Source organism: Pongo pygmaeus, chromosome 1 (genome assembly GCF_028885625.2).
Source record: "Pongo pygmaeus isolate AG05252 chromosome 1, NHGRI_mPonPyg2-v2.0_pri, whole genome shotgun sequence".
In the NCBI taxonomy this organism is placed as follows: Eukaryota; Metazoa; Chordata; class Mammalia; order Primates; family Hominidae; genus Pongo; species Pongo pygmaeus.
Window position 1 is genome coordinate 20296350 of NC_072373.2, and position 23320 is coordinate 20319669.

At 45.6% G+C, this 23320-nt stretch overlaps 1 pseudogene; it reads right to left on the reverse strand.

The window, feature by feature from the left end:
• Nucleotides 1–21750, reverse strand: part of LOC129033970 (iron-sulfur cluster assembly 1 homolog, mitochondrial-like) — a 43627-nt pseudogene extending 21877 nt beyond the window's left edge.
• Between the last annotated feature and the right edge of the window lie 1570 nt (nt 21751–23320).

Genomic DNA, 23320 nt, shown 5'->3' on the forward strand with positions numbered 1-23320 from the left:
ATGGCAATCTATGAAAAGCACTTTGTAAATTGGGAATTAATAAATTCTTTTTAGTTACAATTCATGTATTCTTAGAACTAGGGATATAGCAATGTTCACAAATCCTCTTCCAAAGGAATTTAGAAAAAATAATTAGAGGATGGTGCAGAAACACAAGGATATAAATGATGTAGAAATGCCAGAGAGAGATCATGATTGATGGGTAGGAAACTGAGGAATGACCTCAAGCATGCCTGGACTACCCCTGGTCCCAGGCTGGTGGGTTCAGGATGCACAGGGTAGGGCTGTCCTCCTTCCCGCCTGGCTAGCCTGCCTGGCAAGGCTAGCTCTTCACGGAACCGGCTCAAGAATAGAGATTGCACAAGTGTTTCAGCAAAGTGCTGCCACCTGGCAAGACTAGAATGCCAATAAAACTAGAAGAGTCAGGAGGAGCAGAGAAGTCCTGTCAAAGTGAAAGTGGGGGAGTGCCTTAGTCTGAGGGTTCGGCTCTTAGTCAGTGTGTTCGGGGTGGATAGTGTCGGGGTGGGCCATGTCGCCCTTTCCTCTTGCTGCCTCCGGCCCTTGTCCCAAGAGCTACCTCTCTGGTCCTCAGATATCCCAAGAAGGCAGGACGGGGAAGGGGTCAGGTCCCCAGTGGTGGAGCTGGGAGGTGAACACTTCTTATTTGTCCATTCAGTCAGGCTGGTGAAGGACTTAGGACTGCCCTGGTCATGCTGGGCTGATGTCACGCACTCAGGGACCAGGTTTGCATCCTAGCCTGCTTCCTATTTGTTTCTGTCCTTGGACAGGTTATTCATTTACCTCATCAGTAAAATAGGGATCTCCCTCTGCACTGCTATCATAATGGAGATTATTGCCACGTGTTTCCAGGTAGGGGTTTGAGAGGGAGAATGAGCAGGAGGTGGTGAGGTGCAGGGACAAAACGTGGGCTCCAGGGACAGACAGAGAGGAGAGATCCCTGTTCCTCTTCTTGCCAGCACTTGGATAAGGTTTTTAGAAATTTACATTTTCCTGCTGCTCAAAATTGTTGTTATTTTCTTTTGCATTTTCTGGACAAACAAGTAAAAGATTCTTCCATAATCCAGCTTCTCTCCCCCATCAAGGTTGTAAAGAAAACCAGTAGTGCTTGGGAGAGTGGATGTCAGGCGTGGTGTGATTATGTGTGAGAGCTCTTGGGAAACACTCAGTGTATTGGAACTTTCTTTCAAAGAAAGCAAGTGAGAGAAACAAACAAGTTAAGGGGACTGCTATGGTCTGAATGTTTGTCCCCCCCTCACCCCAACATTCATATTATTGAAATTTTAACCTCCAATGTGATGGTATTTGGAGTTGGGGCCTTTGGGAGGTGATTAGCCCATGAGGGTGGGGGCCTTATGAGTTGGATGAGTGGCCTTATAAAAGAGATCCCAGAGAGCTCCCTCATCCCTTCCGCCATGTGAGGACACAGAAAGAAGGTGCCATCTGTGGACCAGAAAATGAGCCCTCACCAGACACGGAACCTTCGGCACCTTCTTCATGGAGTTCCAGCCTCCACAGCAGTGAGGAAGGAGTTTCTGTGTCTTGGAAGATGCCCAGCCCAAGGCATTTTGTTATAGCAGCTGGAATGGACTAACACAGTGACCATTCTCCCTTTGCTGAAGTGTCAGTATCAACCACAGCAACACAGGGTTTTGAAAGCAGTCAATAAATGAGTCACATTAAATCACAGAAAATAATTCTCATATGGAAAAGTCATCTCTTTGTCTCCTTTTGCCTGCTGGGAAAGGCTGTCTCCTCTGAGCCTCCTTCCGGTGATCATGCACGGGTGTCGGTTAGAGATTCACCCTCAGTCTGTGGCTTTATTCACATCTGCTGCATCAGAGCTCAGCATTCAGGAGCCAGAGCCCACTGGGACAAGGGACAGCCACCACCGGGGAGGCAGAGCTGGGAGACAGAGGGCACCCTTTTCTCCAGGACAGGACCACCACAGGCCTGGCTGTCTCTGCGATGGGCCCCCATCTCTGTCCTCTGAAGCCTTACCAGAAAGGTTATCGGCTGCAGGGAGATGGAGGTCCTCAAACGAAAGTTGCTCTAATATGACCAAACTCAGTATCTTTCAGAAGGTGGCCACTTACTGTTGTGGATGGGAGCCCTAAATGGTGACCTGGAATTGCAGCCTCACTGAGAGGCTTCCCCAGGGATCTGAGGCATGCAGCTCTCACTCAGCCACAGAGATGGCGTCTGAATTGCCTTCTGTCCACGGAGGGGCAACAGCAATGTCCCCACAAAGTAGTAGTGGGGAACTTGCTGTGGGCAGACTGAGACAGGGCCTGAAATATGCCAGGGAGTGGCTAAGTGGCAAATGGGAGCTAGAAATGGAGGGACCTGGGGAAGGGCAGCTCAATCGAGCACAAGTGGCACTCGCAGAGCAAGCAGGAGGACTGTGAGGCCATGCTTGTCGCATCCAGCTACCTGCACAGTGGGTGGTCCCGCCTCTCCCTAGTCCCCTGCATCAGCCCAGTCTCCGTCCTGCTAGCTCTCCACTTGCTGTGGCACTGAAAATTCCGGCCGATGGCATTTCTACCAAGTCATTACTGACCAATAGCATTTAGCTTGTTTCCCTTCTCAGAGACAAACAAGTTTAAAAAAGAGTTTTCTGCTGCTTCTCCTTCTCCTCTTTCTCTTTCTCTTTCTCCTTCTCCTCCTCCTCCTCCTCTTCCTCCTCCTCCTCCTTCTTCTTATAGAGACAGGGTCTTGCTCTGTCACTCAGGCTGGAGCTGGAGTGCTGTGGGGTGATCATAGATCACTGAAACCTTGAACTCCTGGGCTCAAGTGATTCTCCCACCTCAGCCTTGTGGTAGCTAGGACTATAGGTGTGCACCACCACACTCAGCTAAATTTTTTGTAGAAAATAAGTCTGTTATGTTGTGCAGGCTGGTCTCACACTCCTGGGCTAAAGGGATCCTTCTGCCTTGACGTCCCAAAACACTGGGGTTACAGGTGTGAGCCACTGTGCCCAGCCAAAAAATAGTTTTCATTTACTGTACATCTATGTGGCATAACCTGAAAATTTTTCAAATCAAATCGCTCAGTCCAACTTTTATTTTGTCATATGTTTTTCCAATTCTCAGCCATTTGCATAAGGAAGGTTCATTTAATCATTTCTCATTTGACAAATACTAGTGCCTGCTATGTCATCCTAGAGTTTCACAACGTATTTTATGCTACTGAGAGTTCTGAGAAGTTCTGCTGTAAAAAAATCAATCTCTTCCACTTTAGCTCATCATCTTTTTTCCTTGATACAAATTCTGGTGGATTTATGCAAAAGCATACTTTACAACTTCAGAGTCCAATGTGGAGCCCCAAGACCCCTGTGGCAATCCAGCACTTGAACTGGGACTGGTCTAAACTGAGACATGCTGTAAGGATAATATCCATGTCAAGTTAGGAAGATAGGGCAAAAAAGAAGAACATAAAACCTCACATTAACAATTTTTATTTATTAATTTTTTAAGACAGGATCTCACTCTTGCCCAGGCTGGGATGCAGTGGTGCGATCACGACTCACCATAGCCTCGACCTCCCCGGGCTCAGGTGATCCTCCTACCTCAGCCTCCTGAGTAGCTGGGACTAGAGGCACATGCCACCACACCTGGCTAATTTTTGTATTTTTTGTAGAGACAGGGTTTCGCCAGTTCACCCAGGCTGGTCTCAAACTCCTGAGCTCAAGTGATCCTCCCACCTCAGCCTCTCAAAGTGCTAACTAAGATCACAGGCGTGAGCCACAGTGCCCGGCACATTAACAATTTTGAGGGCGGTGGTGGAGAGGACAGCGGGGATGGGAAGATGTCCATCAAAGGGTACAGAATTGCAGTTATGTAAGATGAATAAGTATAAGAGATTTAATGTACAACATGAGGACCATAGTTAATAATATTGTATTGTGTTGTATACTGGAAATTTGCTAAGAGAGTAGATTTTAGATACACTTAACCACACACACATGCACACACACACACACACACACACAGAGTAGCTAACTATATGGGTAATGGGCATGTTAATTTGCTTGACTGTAGTAAGCACTTCACTACATATATGTATATCAAAATATCAGGTTATACACCTTAAATACATACTGAAAATAAAACAATTTTTATATTGATTATGGGTTGAAATGATAATATGTTGGCTATATTGGGTTAAATAAAATGTTGCTAAAGTTAACATTATTTGTTTCTTTTTTTTTTTTTTTTTTTTAAGGAGAGTAGGTCTCATTCTGTTGCCCAGACCAGCCCAGACTCCCCTCAGACCCTGCCTCACTTCCACTGCCAGGGTCTGATTTGTCCTTAGATGGCCCACACAGTCCTCCCAGGTATCTGCAGCTGCTGCTGGAACCTCCTTCACGCAGGCAGAGATGGGGTTTTTGGCCCTGACACGGTGTCCTCTTACACTCTCCCTGAGCTGGCTGCTAGAACTGGGTCATGTCTCTAAATGCCCTTCAGTCTTTCACAAAGCAGGGCGCGCGGGGTGTGTGAAAGTTCAGGCTGTGCTGCTGGGAACAACCCATCCCGTCCTTTCCCTTTGCTCCTCCCCAGCGTTGGCTGAAGCCCTCCTTTATTCACTGGCCAGGTTATCTCGTAAAGAAGGCGCTAGCTTATGAACTCAGTCAGCACATTGGTGAAACAGCCTGAGATCATTTGAAGCTGGTTTCGGGGCTTTGTTTATTCTTTCAGTTTTTCTAAAGTTACTGAAGGAGGTGCGTAATTCAGAGCAACTGAGAATTTTCTAGTAACTCTTTTTTCTCTGTGCACCCCCTCTCCACAGGAGGATTTAGATAGAAGCCATTACTTATTATTCTTAAGTGAGTTTGCCCTTTTGCTCAAGGGTAAATTATAGTCAAATCTTATCAATTTTTACTAAAATAATTTGAAATTATATAATTCACTGTATTAGAGTTCTCTAGAGGGACAGAACTAATGGAATATATACATATATATATATATATATGGGAGTTTATTAAGTATTATTAAGTATTAAGTTTATTAAGTATTAACTCACATGATCACAAGGTCCCACAGTAGGTCGTCTGCAGGGTGAGTAGCAAGAAGAGCCAGTCCGAGTTCCAAAACTGAAGAACTTAGAGTCTGATGTTCAAAGGCAGGAAGCATCCAGTACCAGAAAAAGATGTAGGCTGGGAGGCTAGGCCAGTCTCTCTTGTCACATTTTTCTGCCTGCTTGTATTCTAGCCATGCTGGCAGCTGATAAGATTGTGCTCACCCAGATTAAGGGTGGGTCTGCCTTTCCCAGCCCACTGACTGAAATGTTACCTTCCTTTGGCAACACCCCCACAGACGCACCCAGGATCAATACTTTGTATCCTTCAATCCAATCAAATTGACAATCAGTATTAACCATCACATTCACATAGGGCCTGGATTGAAGTTACTGGTCCTTGTCAAACCATACATTGGGAAATACCTGTGGCACAACAAAGGGTCCCAAATTTGGAATTCCAATCCCATATTTGGAATATGTGGGTTCAACCCCTAGCTATACCAAGTTTTCCCAGGGAGGCCACTCATCTCTTAACCTTAGTTTATGCTCTATAAAGTGAGGATAATAGTAGAAATACACCCTGTGCCAAGTTGTAAGGATTCACCAAAATAACAGAAGTAAACAACCTTTGTAAACTGCAAAGCTATGCAAATAGAAATGGTCATTGTTTATCAACAGTGTGCATGAAAAGTACAAACAAGATTGGGAGAAATAAAATGTTAAGATCATATTTTAAAACTCTATAAGCATTCTATCTTCTTACGATTGATGTGCTAATTCCAACACCTTGTATTATGACCAGCTCTCTGATGACCTCTGTTTGAAATCGGACCCTTCTCACTCTGTTACCTCCTAGAGACCCTGCCAGAAATGCCCAGAATAGAAAGGGGAACAGCCAGGACAAAGGGGGGCAGCTTCTGCAAAGGAAAGGCTTGTTTCTCTTGGTTTTATTCACTGCTTATAAGGAGAAGAAGTTAGGTCCTGAAATCCCAGTAATTGACTCACCATCACTTTAAAAAACTGATTTTTATATGGAAAAAAATATGTTTTCCTGACAGAGTATAAAAAGATAAAAGAGCATCTAACCCACTGCAAAGAGAGGTCTTATGAAATTCAAGGGCTGAACTCCGACTTTCCATGAAAAGAAAGGCCATCTTGGTCAAATTAAACATAGGCACTTGCAGTCCATATCGTCAGCAGAAGGACGGCCTGCTGGTCTAGCGAGCATACTTCTTCCTTATGCTGCTTGCTGTCTGTCACCTCCAGCAGATTCACTCCCTACCTTCTTCCTCCCTCTTCCTCCCTTCCCCCTTTCTTTTCTGGTAGTATTTGTGTCTACTTAGCCACACATTATCTAAATCCTACTTAAGATAAACAGGAAAACGGAAATGGGATTTAGGAGTTAGTGTGGAAAAGTCCTTGAAATTTTCAACTCAGTGTATGAAAACAAAAGAGGGTTAGGTAAGACGCCAAAAAAAAAAAAAAAAAAAAAAAAGAGTGCAGAGATTTCTAATAATTGAATTTGGGAAATATTTGCAAGCAAATCATACAAATGCATTAGTAGATGGACCCCACCAGAAGCACCTTTGTGGATGGATAAGTTGGAAGCTATTCCTATTAGATGGTGTAAAAGAAGACAATTTAAAAAGGCTTAAAGTTTTACAATTTTTACAGATTAAAATTTGAGAAGGCAAATGTTGGGGGTTATAGGTATTAAGAATGAGGAGTAGGGATATCAAATGGACTTCAGTGAAATGACGGCTGGGTGCGGTGGCTCACACCTGTAATCCCAGCACTTTGGGAGGCCGAGGTAGACAGATCACGAGGTCAGGAGATCGAGACCACCCTGGCTAACAGGGTGAAATCCCATCTTGTAAAAATACAAAAAATTAGCTGGGTCTAGTGGCACACACCTGTAGTCCCAGCTACTCAGGAGGCTGAGGCAGGAGAATCACTTGAACCCAGGAGGCGGAGGTTGCAGTGAGCCGAGATCGCACCACTGCACTCCAGCCTGGGTGACAGAGCAAGACTCTGCCTTAAAAAAAAAAAAAAAAAGAAAGAAAGAAAGAAAAAGAAATGGCATAGTTGTTGAGAAGGAACTTCCAGTGTGTTTAATTAATCCTGGATACTCACATAGGATTAGAGATCTGTGATGCTCTGGCGTTTATGAGCCTCCACTCCTCAGTCTTCCTAACTTGTAGCATGGGTCTTTTTAATGAAAAACTGCCCCAAATCATTTTCTAACAAAGAGCAGCCTGAAAGCTGGGAGTTTGCAAGGGTGAATGCCAGCAGGAACTAAGGAGTAGACATGTTCAAGATAGCGACTTCATCTTCCCTTCTCTGCCAGTCATGTGTACTGTAAATGACATCATACCAATATTCCAATCAATTCTCACTCAGTTGCCACCCACAATGACAAACTGTAAGACAGAAAAGCAAAGGAGTGAAAATGGCCCCTTGAAGTCCAGAGAGTGATGTCATACTTGCCTCTCTGGCCTCATCACTTATCATGACAAACATCTTCTCATTCCCTTAGTATGCTTATGCTGTTCCTGCCAAACTAAGATATCTTTTGAAGATAAAACAAAACATAAAAATAGGCCTTTCATCTTATTTCAGTGCAAATGGAATGTTACTGAAAAATATATAAAAACAAATTATACCAGAACATAAAATACATGCATGGGTCTGTGCAACAGAAGTGACCTCTATTACACACATCAACTGAGGTTATACAATGAGAAAAAACATAACTTTTTAGGTAAACTTGCCATGAAGTGGATAAAATGAGAAGCAAAATATGCCACCATCTGATAACAGAGCCCAGAGAAGGATCTGAGAAGCTTGGCCCTGACTTGATGGCTGAGACCAAAAGCTGAGATTGGGACATTCTACAGTTCATCTGGGTAAGAGTGCCCATGTGCTGGGTTTCTTCATTGTAATGATTTTCACAAAATATGTTCACCAAGATGAGCAAGATTTGTTGGATGTAAAACCTGACACATTCACTAGGGCCAAAAAGCAAACACCCCATTCAGCTAGTTTTTAAACACACCATCAAGTAAATTGGCAAAAATGCCCAGCGTCTGTAGCCCCAGTCAGCAGCCCCAGGAGGCGGAACCACATGGGTTTCTCACACTCGATTGGCCCTGGGCTGCGTGGGTTTCCACATGGTCAGGTCTCTGAGTGGGCTTACACCTGAGGATGGCCAGGTTGTGGACAGGTGACAGTTGTCACTGCCTGCCCTCACACACTGAATCTGGGTGTCCAAGGCAGGGGGCAGAGTCCTGAGAACAAGAGAAGCCCATTCTAGCAGCTGCTTCTTCCTTACAGGCAGCGGCTCTGTGGAAAACACAATGATGGTTCTACATTGCCAAGTGATTCAGAAGACTGGGACTTTGTGAAGACGTGTCGCGAACATCTTAACCAATTTTATTCTCCATATATTCCTCACTTTATGAAACAGCACTCTGTGATTTAACATTGTTTTTAAAAAGTTTAAAGAGTACTTCCAACAATTATAAAATTAGCATTCTAAGATGTAAGAAACTGGTCTGGTCTTAGTGGTGCTTAGGATAATGGTGCTGTCTTACAATGGTAAGTTGCACAGATAAGCACTGTGCTAGGATCTTTCAAGTTGACATTGGATATTGCTATGGAAATTGTCAATTTTATTAACAATGATTTGTAAAGGTATGTAAAAATTTGCCTTTTCGTAGTAAAGTTTGATGTCTATCTCTAGAGAAGATGTAATACTGGTGGGAATATTTAAATGACACTATGTATATATAGTGACACAAAATCACTATACACATTCCTACATACACACATGTATATACAGTCATGCATTGCTTAACAACTGGTTTATGTTCTGAGAAATGTATTGTTAGGTGATTTCATCGTTGTGTGAACATCACAGAGTGCAGTTATACAAAGGTAGATGGTATAGCCTAGTACACACCTCGGCTATATGGTACAGACTATTGCTGTCAAGCTACAAACCTGTACAGCATGTTGCTGTACTGAACCTTACTGTACTGAATTGTAACACAATGGTAAGTATTTGTGTATCTAAACATAGAAAAAGGACAGTAAAAACATTGCATGAAAGATAAAAAGTGGTACACTTGTAGAGGGCACTTACCATGAATGGAGCTTGCAGGACTGGAAGTTGCTCTGGGTGTCAGTGAGTGGTGAGTGAATGTGAGGGCCTAGAACATGATACCACTGCTAACATTATAAATGCTACACTTAGACCACACTAAAATTATTCTAAAGTGATTGCTCTACAACTTTATGACAGCTGCAATATTAGGCAATAGGCATTTTTCATCTTACAGGACAATAGATACTATAATCTTACAGGACAACTGTCTCATCACACTTTATCATTGACCAAATCATTGTTATGTGGCTCATGACTGTACATACCTATATATGTATTTTTTCCTTTTGCAAATGTAGGAACTCTACCCAGCTAAATACCGCCAGATATAACATGCTTGCTCCAATTTGCATGTTTTGCTGATATTTTTAATGAACGGAACAAATTCAAATCAGGCTGTGAAGGCTGCAACATTATGGTGATTACAACTGCAGAAAAATTGTTGGCAGTTAAAAAAAAAGAAAAACTTAAACTCAACCTGAAAGATAAAACAAATTTGACTTTTAAAACTTTGCTTAAATATGTTGCAAAGATGAGCATTATGGTATCTAAGATTTTTTATTTTAATGACATTATTTAATATTCAAAATGTTTCAAAAGATATATTAAAAGAATATTTTTGCCAGAAATGGAGAAAGATTCTTTGATTTCTTCCAGATTTAATACTTACTAATTAATGATTTGAAACATTCACTTAGAGCTTTTTTTGATTTGTGATTTAATGTTGGAACAAAAATATTCTGTTACTCTCTTGAGCGTTTCCATAGGGGATTAGCAAACAGGAGGCCAAAGCCAATCTCACTGCATGTTTTTGTATGGTCCATCAGCTATGAGTAGTATTTACGTTTTTAAATGGCTGAAAAGTGATAAAAAGACAAATAATATTTTGTGAAATGTGAAATTTATATGAAATTAAAATTTCTGTGTCTGTAAATAAAGTTTTATTGGAACATGGCCCCGCTTATTTGTTTACATGTGGTCTGTGGCTGCTTTTGAGATAGAAAGGCAGAGTTAAGTAGTTGTAACAGAGACCATAAGACCCACAAAACCTAAAATATGTACTACTTGACCCTTTACAGAAAATTTTGCCAATGCTTAACCTAGATCAATTTGCTGAAAAAGCATCTCGAGGTTGCAAAATCAATTATTTAAAAAACATTAGCATGCACAGTTGCTTACCTGAGTGCCCCAGACCCTTCTCACTGTGCTGCAACTAAAACAATCCATAGAAATAAACTGGTTGGTAGGGCTGTTATTAGTATTTCAAGTTCTTATTAAATAAATAACACTTCTTAACTTGCTAAATAAAATTTTGATTTAAAAAGTTGTGACATTTCTTTTTTCTTTTTTTTTTTTGAGATGGAGTCTTGCTCTGTCACCCAGGCCGGAGTGCAATGGCACAATCTCAGCTCACTGCAACCTCCGCCTCCTAGGTTCAAGCAATTCTCCTGCCTCAGCCTCCCAAGTATCTGGGATTACAGGCACGCGCCATCATGCCCAGCTAATTTTCATATTTTTAGTAGAGACAGGGTTTCATATTGGCCATGCTGGTCTCGAACCCCTGACCTCAGGTGATCCACCCACCTCGGCCTTCTAAAGTGCTGGGATTACAAACGTTAGCCACTGCTCCCAGCGTCATTTCTTCTTTTTTTTTTGAGACGGAGTCTTGCTGTGTCACCCAGGCTGGAGTGCAGTGGCGTGATCTTGGTTCACTGCAAGCTCCACCTCCCAGGTTCATGCCATTCTTCTGCCTCAGCCTCCTGAGAAGCTGGGACTACAGGCAACTGCCACCACGCCTGGCTAATTTTTTGTATTTTTAGTAGAGACAGGGTTTCACCACGTTAGCCAGGATGGTCTTGAACTCCTGACCTTGTGATCCACCCGCCTCGGCCTCCCAAAGTGCTAGGATTACAGGTGTGAGCCACCACACCTGGCCCAGTCTTATTTCTTAATTGAATTTTTAACTACTGTTGTAGATTTGAAGTAGCATAAATTTGTGCCAATGAAATATCAACATGTGGTTTTATATTAGGGGCTTTGGCTCAAGATTTCATTAAAAAATGGAGCCCACTCCTGTAAAAATGTGAAATTCATCAGAACATACAAAGTAAAAGTTAAAGAAAGTAGGGTCCCTGGGCACTTAAGTCCTATTTTTTTTTTTTGAGTCATGCTGTGTCACTCAGGCTGGAGTGTAGTAGTGCAATAACAGCTCACTGCAGCCTCAGTCTCCCAGGCTCAAGAAATCCTCCCACCTCAGCCTCCTGAGTAGCTGGGACCACAGGTGCATGCCACTATGCCCTGCTAATTTATCTGTTTGTTTGTTTGTTTTCTTTCTTTCTTTGTTTTTTTAATAGAGATGGAATCTGGCTATGTTGCCCAAGCTGGTCTCAAACTACTGTGCTCAAGCAATCTTCCCACTTTGGCCTCCCAAACCGCTGGGATTAAAGGTGTGAGCCACTGAGCCCAGACTTAAGTCTGTTCTTCAAGGTCCATTTCAAATGCCACCTTTTTTTTCAGGTGGGCACTGACCATGTCAGTTCCACGTGTTCTCTTCTCTGGGAGTGCTGGTCTTGCTATTCTGTCCTAGGCACTTCTTAAAAACCTGTTTCTCTGTTTGAGTCTTATCTCTCTGTTGAGGTTTTCAGTTCCTGAGGACAGCTGAAATGTCTACTCCCAATGCTAAGCTCTTATTTCTCTATTTTTTTTTTTTTTTTTTTTTGAAACAAAGTCTCGCTCTGTCGCCCAAGCTGGAGTGCAGTGGTGTAATCTCGGCTCACTGCAACCTCCACATCCCAAATTCAAGCCATTCTTCTGCCTCAGCCTTCTGAGTAGCTGGAACTACAGGTGTGCACCGCCACACCTGGCTAATTTTTTGTATTTTTAGTAGACACGGGGTTTCACCATTTTGGCCAGGCCGGTCTCCAGCTCGTGACCTCGTGATCCACCCGCCTCGGCCTCCCAAAGTGCTGGGATTATAGGCGTGAGCCACCACGTCCAGCCTACTAAGCTGTTATTTCTTAACTGAGCTATGCCCTTTGAAAGATCTACAATTGATTTTTATATTTACACCTTCCCCAACTTACGGGTTAAGCCAGGGAGAGACCCTAAGCAAATGTCAGTCTTAGGATATTACAAATGACTAGAAATTTACAGTTAAGAAGCACCTTTGCATGTACGATCTCAGCTGATTTTGGAAGAGCAGGCCATAATTCTGTAAGTGAGGTCAGTGGCTTGGCCAAGACTTGGGTACCTGGTGAATGCTCACTGCAGTCAGGGCCTGAATGTGCGGCTCTGGGTTTAGTGTTCACCACTGGCCTTTCAGCTCCATCATTGACGCCTCAGGCAAGATAAGACTACTGGGGCTGAGGGTAGGAAAATGGGCCATGAGAGATGTCCCAACCTGACTGACGCATGTCTGTGGTCTGCAGAGACACACAGGCTGGGCGGCTGCGAAAGTGTCCAGGTGTTAAAGGGACCGAGCCTTTACTGAGTGCTTCTCATGCATGTTCTCATTCATTCCTGAGACAACTCCATGAAATAGGTTCTAAATCCCCATCTCACAGATGTGGAAACAGAAGTTTGTGAGTTCAGTAATCTACCCAAGGTGACACCACCGGGGCGCTGTGGAGTCCCGATTTGAGCCTATTGTCTGTTTGTGGGGTCTGTGTCCCTCCAGCTGCCTCCCACCAGTCTCTCTCTCATCCTGCCACATGTGCCTCTTATACACAGGGCTGACGGCCGCTTATCTGAAACCAAGCAAAGAGCCAGTGCCCTCCCAGAGGATCTGACATGGGTGACATTCCCCAGGACAAGGAAGTCCAGGCAGGTAAAGAGGAGATGGGGCAGCTTCCAGTCAAGACAGCAACATGAGGTGGGGACAGGGGCTGTGCCCCCTGGGCCCCAGTGCCGAGGAGACCCTAGGAAACCCAAGGAGCTATGTCCACATGGGGCTGCTTGTCTCCTGCTTTGGGGATGCTCAGTGCCACTGTCTTCTGCTCTGGGACTGTGGAAGATGGTTCAAAACCTGCCATGTTTACTTGGAAGGCTGAAGCTGGAGGATCGCTTGAGACCAGGAGTTCGAGTCCAGCCTGAGCAACATAGTGAGACCCCATCTCTAAGAAAATAAAGAAACAAATGAATAAATAGCCTGCCATGATTTTCCCATTCCTGGTTGCAAACTCTTGGTAGGCAACTGCTGCTCCTCTTTCTTTCCAAGCTCATCCTAACTTTTCCTCTGCTCATTCTAAAACAAGAGAGGAGAACACTTTTCTGCTTCAATGGAAGTGAGTAAGTTTTGAAGAAATATGCTGGATCACACATATCCAACCCCATGGACCCTTCCCTTTGGCTAAAGGCAGAGTGAGTGGTTCCCTGGGAGAGCTAGGTGGGTCTATGTGAGATGGACAGGCCTCTCCACTCAGGGGATTGCTCAATGGGATTGACCACAGCACCGTACACACTGCCTGGCTCCCTTTGCTCACCAAATATTTATTATGCACCACCTATACACCAAGGCCTATAACAGGCCTTGTGGATACAAAGACAAATTACAAAATGCCTCTGCATGAGTCATGGCTCCAGCAGGTTGCCAACGGAGGCATCAGCTCCATTGTGTCGCACAGAGCAGAACGCGTTTTCATCGTCTGTGTTTCTTCGAGCCACACCACAAGGAGGCTAAACATAGGGTCACCTTGATCAAAATGATAAGAATGTTTTTCTCATCCTCATCCCCTGGAAGGATCTCATGTGGATTGTGAAGGAATGTCATCCTTTTCTTGCGACCCAGAGCCAGCCTCCTATTCCACCCGCTCCAGCACAGACTAGTTCTAACTCATGCCCACACAGGAGAGGAGGTGTAGACCAGGAGGAGAACTCGCTTACCTGGCCGATGCCTCCACTGCTCGCCAGCCATAGGGCTGGAACCTGCCAGAGGGGCCTGTGAGCATCATTCACTTCCTTCTGCCTAGATGAGCTGTTTGACCCTAGAAGGCACTGAGCTCTCTCAGAGCCACCTGGCCATCCATGTGGGTTGCTGACATGAGGCAATACAGTTAGCAAAGGGGACTTAAGACAGAAGCAGTGTAGGGTGAGTTTTCCAATGCCTGATCTGAGAGTCTTGTCTGTGATGCTGCGTTTGGGAAGCACTGCGTTCTATAAGCTCCTCTGAAAATCACAGTGCATGCCAGTGTAACAAAGACTTGAAGAGCCCTGTGATAAAATCAAAACAAAATAAAACACACTCGGACACAAAATCCTGTTTGTCTAAATTAGCATTTTCCTCAAGTTTTTTTTTATTGGTTCGAGGGTTTCTTTTTTCTCACTGAAAACTTCTTCATCTTACAGAACTAAGGCCTGTGGGAAAAACATAGTGCAGACAACCCTGCCCTAGGGCATCAAGGCAGGAGGGTTGGGGGTGAGGGGGGGCACACTTTGCCTTTCCTCCAGTTTCCGCCTCCCAATGGCAGGACCCGGGACCCAGGACGTCTCACTCCCCTCTCCACTCCTGGCTGTGGTGGTGTGTGTCCCACATCGGAGGCAGCTGTAGTTGTTGATTGAAATGGGACACACATTTCTACACATTGTTAGCTGAGCTCACTGGTAGGAGGACACACACTGGGGAAAGAATCTTGGCTTAGGAATTGGACAGACAAAGCTGGGTACTATTGCCTATTTAACAGCTGTGTGATCTTGGGTAAGTTAGAAGTCCCTGTAATTCTCGGTTTCCTTCTGTATGACATGAGAATAATGCATGCTTGACAGGCTTGTGTAAGGACAAAATGAAGTCATGTGTGCGAAAACCCTAGGGATGTGTCAGATACAGGGGAAGTGTGCAGTCATTGTTAGCCTCATGTACACACTCACTCACACACACTCTCACACTCACACCATCACACCCTTCACACCACACATCCTCTCACACACCACACTCACACACACACCAAACACACTGGCACACAGGCCATACACACTCACACATGCACATCCTGCAGGTCCCTGAGGCGCAGGCACTGTGCTTGGGCAGCATTCTGAAAGTACAGCAGGACCCATGTCCAGTGCAAGGGAGGGTTGGGGGGCACTTTCCACTCCCTGGCAGAAGGTCTGAAGGGACTCTGAAGCCAAAACAGATGGAAGGAATTTGACAAAACGCTGGCAAGAAGGGCGTGGTGGCTCACACCTGCAATCCCAGCACTTTGGGAGGCCAGCCTGGGCAACATGGCAAAACCCTGTCTCTAGAAAAGCATAAAAAATTAGCCAGGGTTGGTGGTGTGTTTTCACTCAGCTACTTGGGAGGCTGAGGTGGGAGGATTGTTTGAGCCCAGGAAGTTGAGGCTACAGTGAGCCGTGATCATACCACTGCACTCCAGCCTGAGCAACAGAGTGAGACCTTGTCTCAAAAAAGAGAGAAAGAAAGAAAGAAAAGACACTGGTGGTAGCTTTCAAGTCTTTAGAACTTGCTCCTACAGGGTCTTGATGCGATGGACAAAAGCAGCTGAATCGAGCAGTAACAGGGGTGTGAACGAATCCTCCTATGTGTACCCCTCATGTCTGTGTTCTGCCCACTTCTGCAGAGAATCTCTGCCCCAAGCCAGGCCAAGGGACATCTTTACATGAGCAGCCAGGGGACAGAGACCTCTGGCTTCCCCAGGTGGGCCAGGGAAGCACAGAACAGCCAAGGGTGTCCCGATGTCTATTCACAGCGTATCTTCTTCCATCTTGAAAGTGCATCACTTGTGGAAGGAACAAAACACCATTACCCTCTATCTCATGGAGAAGCAGAGGTAAAAAGCAGAGAAGCGCTGTTTTACCCCATCCTTCCTTATCTCTCTCAGCCATACTGGAAGCCCCCAAGGACGCATGATTATCTCAGGGTGACTGATGCTCTCTCTTTCCTTAATGCCACACACGTAAGTCCACACTTTCAGCAGAAAAAAATACATAAGTGAGTGTAACAGCACAAGAGCCATCTATGCATGCTTACATAATATTGTTTTGGGGCCTGTAAAACCCTGACTGGAAAAAATATTCCAGGCTGGACGCGGTGGCTCACGCCTGTAATCCCAACACTTTGGGAGGCCAAGGCGGACAGATCACAAGGTCATGAGATCGAGACCATCCTGGCCAACATGGTGAAACCCCGTCTCTACTAAAAATACAAAAGTTAGCTGGGCATGGTGGCGCTTGCCTGTAGTCCCAGCTATTCGGAAGGCTGAGGCAGGAGAATCACTTGAACCTGGGAGGCAGAGGTTGCAGTGAGCCAAGATCGTGCCACTGCACTCCAGCCTGGGTGACAGAGCGAGACTCCGTCTCAAAAAAAAAAAAAATGAAAAAAAAGAAAAAATATTCCTTGTGCTAATGCCCAGGAGTCCACTCACAGCTCTGGTCTAGTCCCTTCAGTGTGGTGTTTTGATGCTGTTAAAAAGCAAAACGTCCCTGAGAAAGGGTACAGCCTGTGAAATATCTGCAGGCATGAAGGCTGCGAGGGCTTTGTTAGAGGCAGGAAGAGTATCTGTTGTTGGCCAACGAAGGTGGGTTCGTTTCTGCATTAGCTCTGTGAGCCCAACCCTGACCAAACCCAGACACCAAGATACTCGGTAAAGTAGCCCCTTAGTAATGGTTTTTGGCTGGACCATCTCCAGAGCCCTAGGAAAGCCCATGAAAGGAGCTGCCATCTGACGTGGTGTTGGCCTGCAGCCCTTGCTCGAGGCTGAGGAGGACATCTGGGCCTTCCGCTGCCTGGGTGTTTGCCTGGTGAATAATGGCTGTAGCCAGAGTGTCTCCTCAGAGTCAGGCCCCAGGCTCTGTGACCTCAGGAGGTCAATAAATATTTGTTGACCGACAGACTCCACTGCTTGTCTTATTACAGACACACAAGGGGGCCTGCCCCTGCTGGCCAACCCCCAGTGTGGCCCCATCAGAAAACACAGGACAATAAACAGAGACGGATGGTCTGCCAGGAAAGACAGTGTCTTCCATTTGGTCATCCTCTTCCCAGCTGTGCCCTTCATTGAAGTTACAGGACAGAGCGAGTGGCCTCACCAGGCCTCGGGGGCACCAGGACCTGAGGCACCTCCTTCCTCCCTCCCCTCCCCCTGTCCTGAGGTGTGATGGACAAAGGGAAACCCTGCCTGGGTGCCGGCTGATTAACCTCCCGTTCACACTGGCCTGGTGGGGGGCGTGGGCTGAAGTTTCACAGAGTTAGCAGATGTGCTTCTAATTATTTATTAGGACTTCTGTCAGTGTGGCTCTTCTAATGAGACACTCTAAACTCCCAGAGGCTCGCCCATAGGGGAATCATACAGCCACGGTTTGCAGGCAGGAAAGGCATGTCTCCATCACCACCCAGCCTTTGCCTGAGTTCAGGTATGCTGTTATGTGTAAAGTGTACGAAGTCACACGTTTAAACACTAAGCCAGGAGACCTGGCAGCTGGAATGGCCTAAATGTTGACTTCATGGACTGAACTGTGTCCCCCCAAATTCATCTTGAATTCCTAATCCTCAGGACCTCAGAATGTGACTGTATTTGGAAATAGGATCTTGAAGAGGTAATTGAGTTATGGTGGGCTAATCCAATCTGACTGGTGTCCTTGTAAGAAGAGGAGACTGGACACAAACACAAACAGGGAAATTGTGTGAGGACACAGGGAGAAGATGACCAACTGCAAGCCAAGGAGAAACTACCCTGGTAACACCTTGATCTTGGACTTCCAGCTGTGCAGAATCACAAGAAAATACATGTCTGTTGTGTAAGCCACCCAGTCTAAGCGGCTCTGATATGGCAGCCCTAGCAGACTAATACGGTGGCCCTGGGGAATGTCGTCCTTTATACCCGGGGCTTCACAGCTTACCATGTGTGCCATGGCTAGTGGCTTGTGCAGTCCGCACCACAGGCCTGAAGGGCAGGTCAAGAAGTATTACAGGACTCCTGCCCCTTATCTAAAACTACTGGGAACAAATGTGTTTGGACTTCAGGATTCCTCAGATTTCAGAAAGATCAAGCATGCATATACCACAAATTATTGAACACTGAGTGAGTCTGACATAGCACCCATAATTAAACACACGAACACTTCTGAAATGAAACAGGATGCGTGTGTGTAGAGATAGATGTCTAGATATAGATATGTATTTGCACTGAGGGATTTATATAGTTTGGATATTTGTCCTCCCCAAGCCTCATGTGAAATTTGATCCCCAATGTTGGAGGTGGGGCCTAGTGGGAGGTGTTTGGTCGTGGGGGCTGATACCTCTTGAATGGCTTGATGCCCTTCCCCAAGATAATGAGTGAGTTTTATTCTATGAGTTCACGTGAGAGCTGAGAGCTGGTTGTTCGAAGGAGTCTGACACCTTCTCCCCGCTCTCTTGCTCCCTCTTTCTTGCCATGTGGCATGCCTGCTCCCCCTTCACTTTCTGCCATGATTGGGAGTTTCCTGAGGTCCTCACCAAAAGCAGATGTCAGTGCCATGCTTCTTGTATAGCCTGTGGAACTGTGAGCCAAAGAAACCTCTTTTCTTTATAAATTACCCAGCCTCAGGTATTTCTTTACAGCAGCACAAAACGGACTTAGACAGGGATACACATAGAATATATATAACCTCCTGTTTGTTCATATGAAATTTTGCCACCAAGACAGTTAGTACTAAGTGGATAAATACTTGTTTGGTTTGGGGGACTTTAGAAATATGTGTAGGGTATTATGGATTTGCCTAATACCCCCACCCCCACCTCCTGACTTTCATAGATGAAGAAATCAAGACTCAGAGGGTAAGCAGTTCATTGGAGATCATTTGACTCATGGAAGAGCAGCTTGGCTCTTAACTTCTGTCTCCTAACTCCAAGATCCATTTCCTTCCACATGAGCCTAGAGGGCCGCCCTGTAGGGTTTATTCACCACCAGCTGCTTGCAGATGCCTTCCTATGTACACATCACCCACATCCTTCCTCCACACCTTGCTACCTCCTGGCTCCACCTTGAACGCCTGGCAGCTGTCAACAGACATTATCTTCTAGGCTCACTCCTCTGACCTCTCTGACTCATAGTTTTGGAACTAGAAATGATTTTAAAGATTATTCTAGCATGGTAGCCTGCTGATGTTTTTAAAGAATCAAGCCCTTTATTTTTCCAGCATAATCATACAACTCAGGTTATCAAACAAATACAGCAGAGCTTCAAAGTGAGCTGTACAAGGTGAGCCTGGCATCCTTCCCTAGCCCAACCAGCCAGAGAGATCTGAGGTACTGTTACTGCAGCAAATCTGTATCTGTGCAGTCTGCAGCAACCTTGATTCTTGCCTCCTCAGAAGAAAGAATTCAACTGAGGGGCATAAGGCATAAGGCATAAGGGAAAACTGAGGCAAGGTGTTTTGTTTGTTTGTTTGTTTGTTTGTTTTGAGATGGAGTCTCACTCTGTCATCAAGGCTGGAGTGTAGTGGCATGATCTCAGCTCACTGCAACCTCCGCTTCCTGGGTTCAAGCAATTCTCCTGCCTCAGCCTCCCGAGTAGCTGGGACTGCAGGTGCATGCCACTGCACCCAGCTAAATTTTTATTTTATTTTTAGTAGAGATGGGGTTTCACCATGTTGGTGGCCAGGCTGGTCTCGAACTCCTGACCTCAGGTGATCCACCTGCCTTGGCCACCCAAAGTACTGGGATTACCGGGGTGAGCCAATGCACCCGCCCATGAGGCAAGGTTTTAGAGCAGGAGTGAAAGTTTATTAAAAAGCTTTAGGGCAGGAATGAAAGGAAGTAAGTACACTTGGAAGAGGGCCAAGCAGGCAACTTGAGAGGTCAAGTGCAGGGTTTGGCCTTTGATTTGGGGTTTTACACGTTGGCATGTTTCTGGGGTCGTGTGGTACATCTCCCCTGATTCTTCCCTTGGGGTGCACTGTCTGCATGTGCAGTGGCCTGCCAGCACCTTGCAGGGGCCTTGTGTGCAGTGCGTTTACTGAAGTCATGCACATGCCCACTTGAGGCATCTGTCCCTTACCAGTCCAGCGTTCCTAGAGGAAGGTCATATATCAGTTAAACTCCGCCATTTGCCTTTTAGTGCGTGTGTTGGGTCCACTCACCCAACTCCTGAGATCTTATCTGGAAGCTGCTGATCACCAGTTTCAGGTATTTTCTATCTATTGGGAGACTGCCCTTCCCTGGCGCCGGCTGCGACCAATTACTATTTTAGAGAGATCGTTAACAACCAGCTGCCTGTCACCTGATGGTCGCCTGACATTTCTGGTGTGTGTGTCAGGGCTGGCGGGGGAGCACTCTCCTGTCCTGCTCATGCCTGACTAGCTACCTACTATAACAGAACCTTCACAGAACTCTGGGGATCCCCAAAATACAGTCCGATAAACTCTGATGCAGTGTGACCCTCTCACACCATGGAAGAGAAAAAAACAAGATCTGCCAGGTCACAAAAGTAGATGATTTTTACAAGATGCCCACTAGTTATGACTAATCTCATTGCATAGAGTCAGAAACGGAGGCCCTGAAAAGAACAGCAAAAACAAAAACAAAAACAAGAACAATAACAACAACCCAAGGGCAAGCAGACTGCTGTTTCCATCCTAGCCCCTGGGCTAGCAGCAGCGCTGCAATTAGCATGCCTTACAGATACATGTTCCAGGCATTTCATGTTGCTCTCCCATATGGTAAACAGAAGAGTGAGATGTACTGTCTGGAAAGCTGCCTAGTTGTATCCTGGGCTGACCAGGTTTATGCTCGGGAATTCTTAGCAGCGATAGTTTGTAATATGAAGCACAAATTCCAATGCCCATCCTTATGCCCCAAATGTTCATAATAATGCAGTGACCCCTGAGTTAACCAAATGTAAAGAAATCCCAAAATATGTTACATAAGAGAGATTTTTGTTTCTCTGCTCTAGAATCTGCCAAATGGAGCATTTTCAAACTTTTCATCTCAAAAAAGTTCCCCCTAGACTAAAATCCAAAATCCAAGAGTTCAATCCGAAAAGGATAAATTTGTTAAAGGTCATGATCCTGGTAACTTAGACTAGATTGTAGTGAAAATTGATGTTTTCATGACAGAAAAAAAATTAGGTTTATAGTAGTAGTATTTTGGAGGAGTTTTGCCAAAAAACTTTGAGTATCTCTTTCAGTTTTCTTAAAGCGATGCTTGTCTTTTCCTCTGCCTTCTTGATTCCATTGTGAAAGTCACCTCTACATGTTTGGGGGCAGTTCCAGGGACTTCAAAGTTTGCTCAGCTACTGTCTGAAAGTGAGATAATGACTATAAATTGTCCTTTGATATTCATCACCCTCTTGCTCTTGATAACAGAAGCCCCTGAGCACAGGCAGGGCTCACAGCTACGCACAGGGATATGACGTTCTTCAGCCTCCCTTGAACAAGATATGGCCCTTAGGTGAAGGTTGCACAAAAAGGATGCAAGCAGAAGTGATGTGGGCTACTTCTGAGTTATGTTCTTAAGAGAACCACGCTTGCCCCTCACTCACCCGTGCTTCATGTGATTGAGGATGGTTCCCCAGGACTCGAGAAAGGGAACTGGGCCTCTGGATGATGACCTGCTGCAGCATTACCCACACTCTGGGCCACATGTTTTGGGGTCCCTTTGTTACAGCATCTTCCCTGTATCTACTAACAAGCCTGGGACATGACGTGTGGGTGTGACAGCTGCAAGAAGCAAGCATGGCAGGAAGCCTGCCGTCTCCCACTCCCCTGCATGCATTTACTCCCCTTCCTGACCCATTTTCTGCTTGTCCTATCACAGCCCTATCTGAGGAGAGGAGCTCTGTCCTCATTATAAAGATGTCATGGATAAATCTTGAGAGGAATGACTCTGAAGAATGCACTGGGCTAGCTGGGCGCAGTGGCTCATTCCTGTAATCCCAGCACTTTGGGAGGCCGAGGCGGTCGGATCACGAGGTCAAGAGACTGAGACCATCCTGGCCAACAGGGTGAAATCCCGTCTCTACTAAAAATACAAAAATTAGCTGGGCATGGTGGCACACGCCTGTAATCCCAGCTGCTTGGAGGCTGAGGCAGGAGAATCGCTTGAACCCGGGAGGCAGAGGTTGCAGTGAGCTGAGATCACGCCACTGCACTACAGCCTGGGCAACAGAGCGAGACTCTATCTCAGGAAAAAAAAAATGCACTGGGCTAGAAATAAGAGCAGGAAGTTCTGGTCTTGAGCCTTGGCCAGAACATGATGTCAGCTTCGGTGACAGCACTTGTGAGCTCTTGGGAAAAAAAGTAGCCGTTGTGACCAAGGGCCCGAGAAGTCCACAGGTTACTGAAAAACTTGCGCTTGATGCTGCCCTGCTCATAAGTGTAATTTCAGCCAATGAACGCAGGTCGGCCCAGCACGTGGGGAGGAGGGACTCTGGGCCAGCAGCCCTCACATCTGGTTCACATAATGATACCTCGCACAATCACCACTGTCGTCCTCTTCTCCACAGGCTTTTCTCCCTGGAGCACTGAGCAGATGTGAACCTTCTGTACTGTGGTGGCGGGCAGGGGTAGGGGACTCTGATATTTTCAATCATTTACTCATTCATTCATCAACAAATATTTATTGAAGGCCTCCTGTGTGCTGGGTGCTACGCTTGACAGGAGGGTCAAGGCCCCTGCTCTCATGGAACTCGCATTTTAGTGGTGGGAAACAGAGAACAAGTAAGTAAACATTGAACAATATTATTTTAGGACGTGATTAAGAATGAGTTGAGGGCAACTTTGGGAAGAGTGGTCAAGGACACTTTCTTCAAAGGGCTGATGTACACACTGAGACCAGCACCAGGAGATGAAGCCAGCCACGAATAGTGAGTGCAAATGTCCTGGGGCTGTCAAGCTCTTGCTAAGTTCCAGAAACCTAGAGAAGGCAGTGCCGCTGGAGTACAAGACGTTCAGGGTGGAGGGCCGAACAGTAGGCAGGGGCCAGATGGTGCAGGGGCCCTGCGAACTCTGACATGGACTTTCAATTTTATTTTAAGCACAATCTGAAGCCATTGAAGGATTTTTAAACAGGAGAAGGATGTGGCATGATTTGCATATTAAAAAGATAGCCCAGCTGCTATGCAAAGAATGTCTTTTAAAAGTGCAAAAATAGAAATACGAAGACCAGTTAGGAGGGTATTGCAGTAATCCTGG